This window comes from Musa acuminata, chromosome BXJ1-5 (assembly GCF_036884655.1).
Source record: "Musa acuminata AAA Group cultivar baxijiao chromosome BXJ1-5, Cavendish_Baxijiao_AAA, whole genome shotgun sequence".
In the NCBI taxonomy this organism is placed as follows: Eukaryota; Viridiplantae; Streptophyta; class Magnoliopsida; order Zingiberales; family Musaceae; genus Musa; species Musa acuminata.
The window spans coordinates 15,163,072-15,173,024 of NC_088331.1; positions in this window are offsets into that span (position 1 = coordinate 15,163,072).

The window sequence follows — 9,953 nt, forward strand, 5'->3', positions numbered from 1 at the left end:
ACTTCTTCTCCACCGGCATCGACAACAGCCGTAGTTGCCACCACCACTTCCTTTTCTCCATTGGCATCGACAATAGAGCATCCTCTGTTGCCGCAATTGTTGGACCCTCCGCTACCTCTCGACCATTGTCAATGCCTCTCATAGTTACACTACCATCTCCTTCCTAGCCTCAGCGATCACTCCCATTGGGTTGCAGCAACCTCAACCACAGCCTCCCTCAGTCGCTCCCCATGCCGACGCCGCCACCTTCTAACCCCGTAGCCTCAGCCTCGATCGCTCGTGATCCCTCGATGCTCTCACCCCACGTAGCGACAGAAATATGGCAGCAACCTTTCCTCCTTATAGCTACCACAGCAAGCCTTCACACTGCCCTCAGCGTCTACTTCCTCGGTAGCCTCACGTTCCTTTATGCCCTCAATGCTGGCCCAAGCCAAATTTCACAATAGCTGCACCGAATACTATAGTACTGATGCCCTTGACCCAACATCAGAAATAGGAGTTTGAGATTACATATCTGTAGTATTATATAATGGCTACTAACAACTCAATAAAAACCCAATTAGAAGCCTTGGAAACCAGAATTGAGAACCAGCTGCAAGAAACCCTTAACAATTTTAAAAAGAGTATATTGGAGAGCTTTAGTAAATTTTAACAAGATGCAAGTTTAAGTCTTACATTGATCCGATACGAAGATATAGGAAAAAGGAACCAAGAACAAGACCCAAGCTACCCATGCATGAGGGTGGAATTCCCAAGATGGGAAGATGGTGATATGACAAGTTGGATCTCTAGAGCAGAAAAATGTTTTCATTTTCACAGAACTCCAAAAGAATTCAAGTTGGAAATAGTTTCAATCTAACTAGTTGAAGATGTAATACAATGGTATGATTGATACAAAACATACCATGGGGTTATCTCATGGGAGCAATTCAAGAGAGGGCTTCTAGAATTGAGTGATTTGAAACCAATCCAATAGTTCGCTAACTTAGATGTCCTTTCAATTCTTCAAATTAGTGAACCCATTTATCCTAGACTTATTCGATTGTTTTATTTATGTTGAATATTCATTTATTTACAACAATGTATAAGACATTAAGAATTAACCGAATGATTTCCTTGAAGAACCGCATTTGAATTATTTTTTTAAGGATCACCATCCGAATTATTTCCTAGACTACCCTTAGTGGTAGTGTTTCATTGAGAATCATAATTAGAATTATTTATTAACAATTTTTTATAATAATCTAAGAAAATATGTTTGGGGGAGGGAAAGTAGAACCTAAAAACTAAAATAAAAATTTATTAAAAAATAATAATTAAAATTTTATATCAGAAAGTCAATAAAATATTTAATTAGGTTCTATAAATCTCATCTACATTTGTAGTAAAAGAATCAAAATTTTTATCATATAAGATCGATTACATGACTTTGAGGTCATGACTTATAAATTTTAAATTTTTGTCACACTCCAACATAACTTTTTTAAGATCCTCTTATATAAATATTAAATAATTTATATTATTTTCTCTCATCTTCTTTATAAATTCTAGAAAATACATGTTGAATCTCATATTTTGATGATGAAACTAATTGATAGTATTTATTTGATCTGCATTTTAAGTAACATAGGAAGCTATGATCAAGAAGAGACAATTAAAGTAGGAAGAATCATATTAGATCGGAGTAGAACATGTCAGAAGATTGGACGTCAAACTGGAGGATCAATCGACGTATCGACAGAAGGCTTCAGGCCATAGGTTCAGGCATCAGGCCAAGAAGAATGGAAATTATGCTAAGGAAATCGGAGTTGTAGAGGTCAACTGGATGATTAAGTAATAGGCTATAAGAGATGATGATACACCGAAGAATCGGATGAAGCATCGATAAACCAATGACATGCCAAACAACATTTGATTCAAACTTTGTAATATTTGTCTAGATCAAAGTAGGTTTTAAGTATGCAGGATTAACTTTGATAGCAATCAAGGCATAAAGCAAAATGAAGTTCCGAAGTCAAGAACGATATTTCGTTGGGAGTTCGAGAGTTCGTCGGAAGTTTGGACGTTCGTCAGATGTTCTACTAGAATTGACCGAGAAGTCAAGGAGCTTGCCAAAGAAGCTCGTCAGACCTCACTAAGAAGATCATCGTAAATTCCAGGAGCTTGGTGGGAGTCTGTTGGAACATTACCGAGAGATCATTGAAAGTTCACCGAAAGTTCGTCGAAAGAAACTTAGACTCACCGGACTTGATTTGCTTAGTATATGCCTTAAGAATCATAGTTAGCATGTAATTAAGGTTAGATTTGGGAGGCAATCCCACTAACTTTGTTAGGGGCCAACTTGTCACGGACTTAATTGGAATTGCCTAAGTCGTGATGCACTCTTGCGGCCAAGACACAAACTTAGCTTGCGTTGCCTAAGTCACGTTACGCCCTTAGGATATGCATCCATAAAGATCAGCCCACTTGCAACCTCTTGCAGGTCCCGAAAGACCTGTAAAAGAGAAAGTTGATTAGTTCGAAGAACGAGCAATGGACAAGTCCTGACGTCTCGCGAAAAAGGGAAGCTTTACAAGCAATTCAACGAGCACCTTACATGCATAAGAGAAAAGAGGGAGAGGAGGAAAACAAGGACTTTTGAAGGTTAAATGAATAGCTGCAAGTCTGCAAACAACTGCTCATTAGGTGCCGGACGCGACAACAAGTTCCCGTCAAGATAACTTGTGAACTTGCAAAAGATTATTCAACGCCCGACACTATACCGAAGCCCCATCCCTCATGGTGCCACCTAGGTGGTTCCAAGGGGCTGAGATGACTGACGTTTCATGCACTACTGCGGGTTGCAGAAAACAGCCCATGGCACACGAAAACGGAGCCATTTTGGGCTATTTTGCTCGGTTCGGTGAGCGATCGCACTGTAGCACTACAACTTGTTCAAACTTACATTTTTACAAGCAAAAGAACATAAAACCAAGCCAAAACATGCTGCTAAGTAATTGTACATGTAAACAAAAGCGACGAACGGTTTATTAAATGAAGTTGTTGCGGGTGAGTGACGATCGTTCATGACATTTTTCCCCACTTAAACTATCGACACCCTTATCGATGCTTATTGGTAGTTGTTGATGATTGTTTCTTCATGTCGTAGGGTGTCTTCGGGCTCTCAACTGGCTTAAGTTCGGGGAAGCATTTGCCACTTCACCAAGTACTCGGTCTGCTCAGCTCTAGTGGGTAGCTTTACCTTGCGATCCGCTAGGATTGTTTCAACTTGCTTCTCATAGGAGGCTCTGGTGGGGGGTAGCCAAGTTGGAACACTTTGGGAAGCATCTTGCGAATCCGAGTAGTATGCTTTCAAGTTGCTGGCGTGAAGAACATTATGAATTTTGAACCACACCGACAGCTACAACTTATAGGAGACGTCACCCACCCTATTGATAATTATGAAAGGGCCCTTCATACTTACGCACCAATCCTTTATGTATTTTTTTCATAAAGAATTGGAGTGATACTGGTTGGAGCTTAACCAACACCAAATTGCCGACCTTGAACTCTTGTGGTCGCCTTCCCAAATATGCCCACTTCTTCATTCTTTTTGCCACCTTCTCCACATAAGCCCGTGCAATATCTGCATTTCGGTGCCACTCCTTTGTGAAGTGGTAAGTTGATGGATTACTCCTAGTATACCCGATTACTATGGTGTGAAGAGTTGATGGTTGTTGCCCTGTAATAATCTCAAAGGGGCTCTTGTTAGACGCAGAGCTCCACTGCAAGTTGTAGGAGAATTGGGCAATGTCCAACAACTTCACCCAATCTCATTCGTTGGCACTCATGTAGTGCCGAAGATATTGCTCCAGGAGCGAGTTTATCTTTTCGGTCTGGCCATCCGTCTGGGGGTGGAGGCTTATGGAGGAGTTTAACTTTGACCCCAACAATTTGAATAGCTTGGTCCAGAATCGTCCCAGAAATCGAGCGTCTCGATCATTGATAATATTGTGTGGGATACCCCAATACTTCACTACATCCTTCATTATCAGCTTGGCCGCCTCCTTTGCTGAACAGTGTAGGGGAGTAGTAATGAAAGTTGCATACTTTGAAAACTGATCGACCACTACGAGTATCGATCCGAGTCTCCCTATTGTTGGCAAGCTTGATATGAAATCCAAAGAAATGCTCTCCCATGGCCTTTCTGGTACGGGCAACGGCTCCAAAAGTCCCACCGGCTTTCGCTGCTCCACCTTATCTGATTGGCAAGTGAGGCATGTTCGAACATATTCCTCCACATCAGTCCTCATCTTTGACCAGTAGAAGGCCCTCTCCACGAGAGCCAAGGTTCTATGAATGCCAGATGTCCAGCCCAAAGAGAATCATGACACTCTCTTAAGAGCTCACACCTCAAATTGTCCACTCGAGGGACATAAACTCTATTCCCTTTTATGTAAATGAGTCTCTCTTGGACCCAAAATCGTCGTGTCTTGCCTTCTTGGATGAGTTGTATCAAGGTTACTACCTAGGGATCACTATACAGTCCATCCCTAATCTTGGAAAGCAAATTGGAGTGCAACTGACTTGCTTGGCCTTGCCCTCCAATTGTACAGCATTCACATGCTCCACTTTCCGACTCAGTGCATCGGTCACGACGTTTGCCTTTCTGGGCTTGTACGCCATTGCTATATCAAATTTAGCTAAAAAGTCCTATCAACCCTGTATCAATGCATTCAATAGTTACTAATCCAAAAATAAAATCTTTAAATCAAATAAATATTTTTTTTATTTTTATAAAATAATCTCAAATTTTTATTTATAAGCTTTTCACTTTAATCAAGCATTGAAAATTCTCGAATAATGAGCCGCAATATATGAAGAACATAGTATTTTGTCATAGAATGGTATATGGGACTTCATCTCATCCCATTCAAATCAAAACCTTGTGGGTTGCAAATGAATTTTTCATATCAAATGAAATTCTAATTAGTTTATCGATAAGTATAAAGTAAGACTTGTTGCAAAATGATTTCATCAACATCCAAACCTTACGTACCATGATACATTTAGATCAGTTGTGAAGCTAATAATAATTTATTTTATTTTATTTTATTTTATTTTGTCTAACAATTGGGGACTTTGATAGTTTAACATGAATAATGCATTTCTTCATAGTCATATTTCCGATAATATATTTATGAGGTAACCTCTAGGATCATAATCTCCCTTAACATATCTATATGTTGTGCAAGGCCCTTTATAGTCTTAAGTAGGCCCCTTGTGCTTAATATCATGAACTTCAAACATATATAGTCTTAGTTGAATTTTATAATTCTTAATATGATAATTTATTATTTATTTATTCTCATTAAGGAATAATGATGTTTTTACTAATTTATGTGGATGACTTAATTATTACTAGTAATAAATTAGTAATAATTAATCAGTTTATTTAATAGCTTAGAAATACGTTTTCTATCAAATATCTCGAGTCTCTTAGCTATTTTCTTGGGGTTCAAATAATTAACATGGCAAATGGTTTATTTCTTTCTCAACAAAAGTATATTTATGACATTTTTTATCACACCAAAATGCTTGAAGCCAAAACTATTACTACACCAATCGCTATAAGTGTTCCTTATACTCTATTTGATAATGTTAATCTCAATGACACCACCGAGTATCATCAAGTTGTTGGCAATATATAGTAATCGATATTTACTCATTTGAATATTATATATGTAGTGAATAAATTATCTCACTTTATGCACAAACTTACTACCAATAATTGAATAGCTATTAAATATCTTTTTTAATACTTAATGGGTACTATTGATCATGGCTTATTTCTCTAAAAGGACTTTCCCCTATTGCTTTATGCACTTTTCAATATCGATTAAGCATATAATAAGGATGACAGTATATCTATTAGTGCTTATATCATATTTCTTGGTTATGATTCAATCTCTTAGAGTTCTAAGAAACAATGCTCTATTGCAAGATCTTCTATGAAGGCTGAATATTACTTCTACAATTATTGAACTTTGTTGGATTCAATCATTGCTACATGAATTATTTGTCATAATATTTGATTCTCCACCTATATATTATGACAATATCAAGGCAACAAATCTACGTGCTAATCGTATATTTTACTCTCGAACGAAACATATAGCTATCGACCTTCATTTTATTTATGACAAAGTTTAAAATGATGAGCTATGTGTCTCTCATGTCTCATCTTCTGCGTATGCTCTTATCAAGCCCTTTTCTTGCCGACCATTCTTTCTACTTTGGTTCAAAATCAATGTCTTTAATGGGAGCACAATCATGCAAATTATGCAAAGGCATATTAGGAAAGATATTATTGAGAAAAATAAATTATGATAAGATTATCATAATCCTCTCAATTTTTTGATACTATATTATCACGATTCTAAATCATAAAAAATATGATAACATATTATCATGATTATATCAATCAATAATGAAGAATATGAAATCCTAAATTATGAAATGATTTAGTGAATATTTCATATTTAATATCGATTAAAAAAATATAATTATTATATTTTATAATATTTTTTATGTATATAAATTAATACTCATTATCAATAAAATTTTAATTTATCATTTCTTCTCACATATAAGTAGATCACATGATCAGTATGACAAGCTTTTATCAAGACTATAAGCATAACACAAGAAGCTAAATCTCTGGAGGAAGCTCATCGTTCGTATGGTCAGAAGTGAGATTCTAAAGTCATTTGCCGAACTCCGGGAATACAAGGAAACCGCTCATTGAGTCAACTTTCCATTCCATTGGTGTTATGTGGCCCAATTTTGACACACTTGGTGGTATGACAGTGTCAGCCTTGGAGGCTCCTGCCCTGAATGACATCGTGATGTTAGCTAGGTAGTGGATAAAGGTGATGTGGTGAGTATGTATCTATTAGATGGTGATGATGTGTCAACTTTCCATCTGTCTGCTAAAGGTGTATAAGAGATCAAAGGTTGAGTCAAAAAGAAAAACAATCTCCCTCGTGCATAGAATACTTTTTTAACCTAAACAAAAAGCTTCCCAATCCAATTGGAGATGATCAGATCTGGGAAGAAGGACACTATTGACTTTGCAACTCCGATCTCCTTGGCGCAATGTCCACTCTTCTACGCCTGATGCTTGAATTCTTATCCCGAAGTATTTTGCCAACACGTTGACCATTCCTCCGGCCTAACGTCTAATCTTTTGACATGTTCATTTTGGCGCAACATCCGATTCCTCTTGCTTTAATCAATTTGCCTCTCCTGATCGATGTTAGCCCTACGTCACTCAAATGCACTTTAGATCAACACTATCAATTGGTTTCATCATCAAAATCCGAGATTCAACATAACCTACTTTGGTGAGAGAATACAAAGGAGTCATAATAACATAGAAGTTTAGAATGAACTTATATAGGCATTGACATACACCTAGAAAGCTTCGAACTGTTAAATCTCAAATTTTGATAATAAAATGAATTGATGAAATTATGATCTAATTAGCATCTGAGTGACACAAGACTAACTTTGATCATAGAAAAACAAATCGATTAAAGTAGAAGAATCAAACGGTAGGCCAGTGAGCATCATGTCAGGAGATTAGACGTCAGGCTGGAAGACTAGTCGACATGTCGACAGAAACACTTTGTACCATGAGTTCAGGCATTGAGCTAAAACGATCGGACATTGCACTAAGGAGATTGGATGTTGCGAGAGGTCAACGTGCTGATAGATCGGGTAAAACACTAAAGTAGAGAATGATGTGCCGAAGGTTCGAACAAAGCATCGGATGAACCAATGATATGCCGGACAACATAAGATTAGTGTTTATAATTGATCATGTCTTGATCAAAGTAGTTTAGGTTATAATTGAGTTGATTTTTGGTGTAACCATTCTAACTTAATTAGGGGCCCATTGAACCTAAGTCAGGACTGATTTGGGCCCATTGGAATGATAGCAGATAAGATTTCCTTACTGCATGAGGAAATCTCTGAGCAGCTGAGAAAATTCCTCTCTACTAAATATGTATAAATAACTATCAAAGTTCACCATCCAAACACACTATTGTAATTATATTTCAAGGTTCATCATGGTAGTAGATCCACTTGCCTAGAGCAAACTCTCTTCTCGCTATTCGACTTATCACTGTTGCTTTTCCACCTATGGTGGAAGAAGAGAAGGCTTTCTACCACTGCATTTTCTTGCCCAACACCTAATCTGTCGGCGGACACCTCTTCTTCTCTACTCATGCCATCTTCTGCTTTTCCATCGTCAAGCCGCCGGTGCGACGACCCTTCTTCTTCATGGGTGAAAAATCGCTCTCTAGTAGATCTATGCCTTCTCCTCTGGTGGCTACAATCCATTGCACCTTCCCTCCAACAGTGTTGCAGCTTCCCTATCGCACTGCAAACAACATCACAGTACTGTAGTTTCTGATAGCAGATAAGATTTCCCTAACTGTATGAGGAAATCTTTCCACTATGTTGAGAGAAATCCTCCCTCTTAACTTGTATAAATAGGGAGAGAATAGTTCCAATGCAATATAGCTTCTTTCATAATTTGTATCTTCTATCCTCTTTCAACATGGTATCAGAGCAATGAGACGAGTGAGGCTCTACGGCCATCGAAACCTGTCATTCTCGACATTGGGCTATGCCTCCTCTCCGTCGACCAAAAACCACATCCCTCGCCTCTGCAGGGCAAAGAAGGGGGGAACTCTTTCCCGTCGGACTCGCTTCCTCACCGGACTCCTCTCTCCTTCGCCGTGACGCCTTCACTATTGCCCCAGCCACTGCAATAACCACACTCGGCATCGCCATGAGGTACGGCCATGACAACGAGGGGGTGCGGCCATGACAATGAGGGCATGTTTGTTGGTACGGTCAGCTGCTTGCCCTCAGCAGTGGTTCCCACTTCTCCTCCCTGTGATCTTCTTTACCGGCGCCACCTACATTGGCCGCAGGCTCGGGTTGTCCGCTGCCATCCTTGTAACTACCATGGTGGCAGCATCATCTTCATCAGGTTACGATTGATTCTCAGCTCCTGCTAAGAGCTAAAAGCATTCACTAAACGAAGAACTCGTCCCAGCAAACCACCTAATCACTGTAAATTTCTCGAGCATCGCTGCAGCTTCCTCGTGCATCGCTGCAGCTTCCTTGTGCATCACTGCAGCCTCCTTTGCAGCGCATCGCTGCAGCTTCCTGGTGCACCACCATTGCTGCAGCCTCCTCTGTAGACCATTGCTGCAGCCTCCTCTGCAGAGCATCGCTACAGCTTCCTGGTGCACCACTATGACTGCAGCCTCCTCTGCAGAGCATCGCTGTAGCTTCCTAGTGCGCCACCAACACTGCCCTCCAGCAGTTTCCTCTGCCGCAACAGCCGCAGTGGCCTTCTCCGCCACAGTAGTGATATGCTCTTCTCCTCCTCCCTACATCCTATATCTTTACACCTTTATCTTCTATAAAGATCACTCTTTAGTGTGAAAAAAAAAGAGAAAACGAAAAGAGAAAAAAGAGAGAGAGAGAGAAACAAAACAAAACAAAATGTCTGGGATGTCTTTATTATCCTCTTCAAATATTCCTATTACTATTTCTGCAGGGACTCACAAGGTAAATCCATTAGAGATGCATTTGTTAATTAATTCCCTATGTCAAATCATGGAGCATTGATATGAAATAAACTTGATATGACATAGGCTCATGAAAGCTACATTAAGTCCGGAAAAGAAATATAGAATCATGTATTGTTAGGATCAAGAAAGTCCGAAAATGAAGTTTAACAAATTCATGCATTTGGACAAAGTTTTGTCATAGCTTTTCAAACACAATCATGAAGGTAAACCATGCTTATCATCATGGAAATCAAGACACAATTTCCAACATGTTATTGAAGCATATAATCATGTAAAATTCATATCATAAGATTTTCA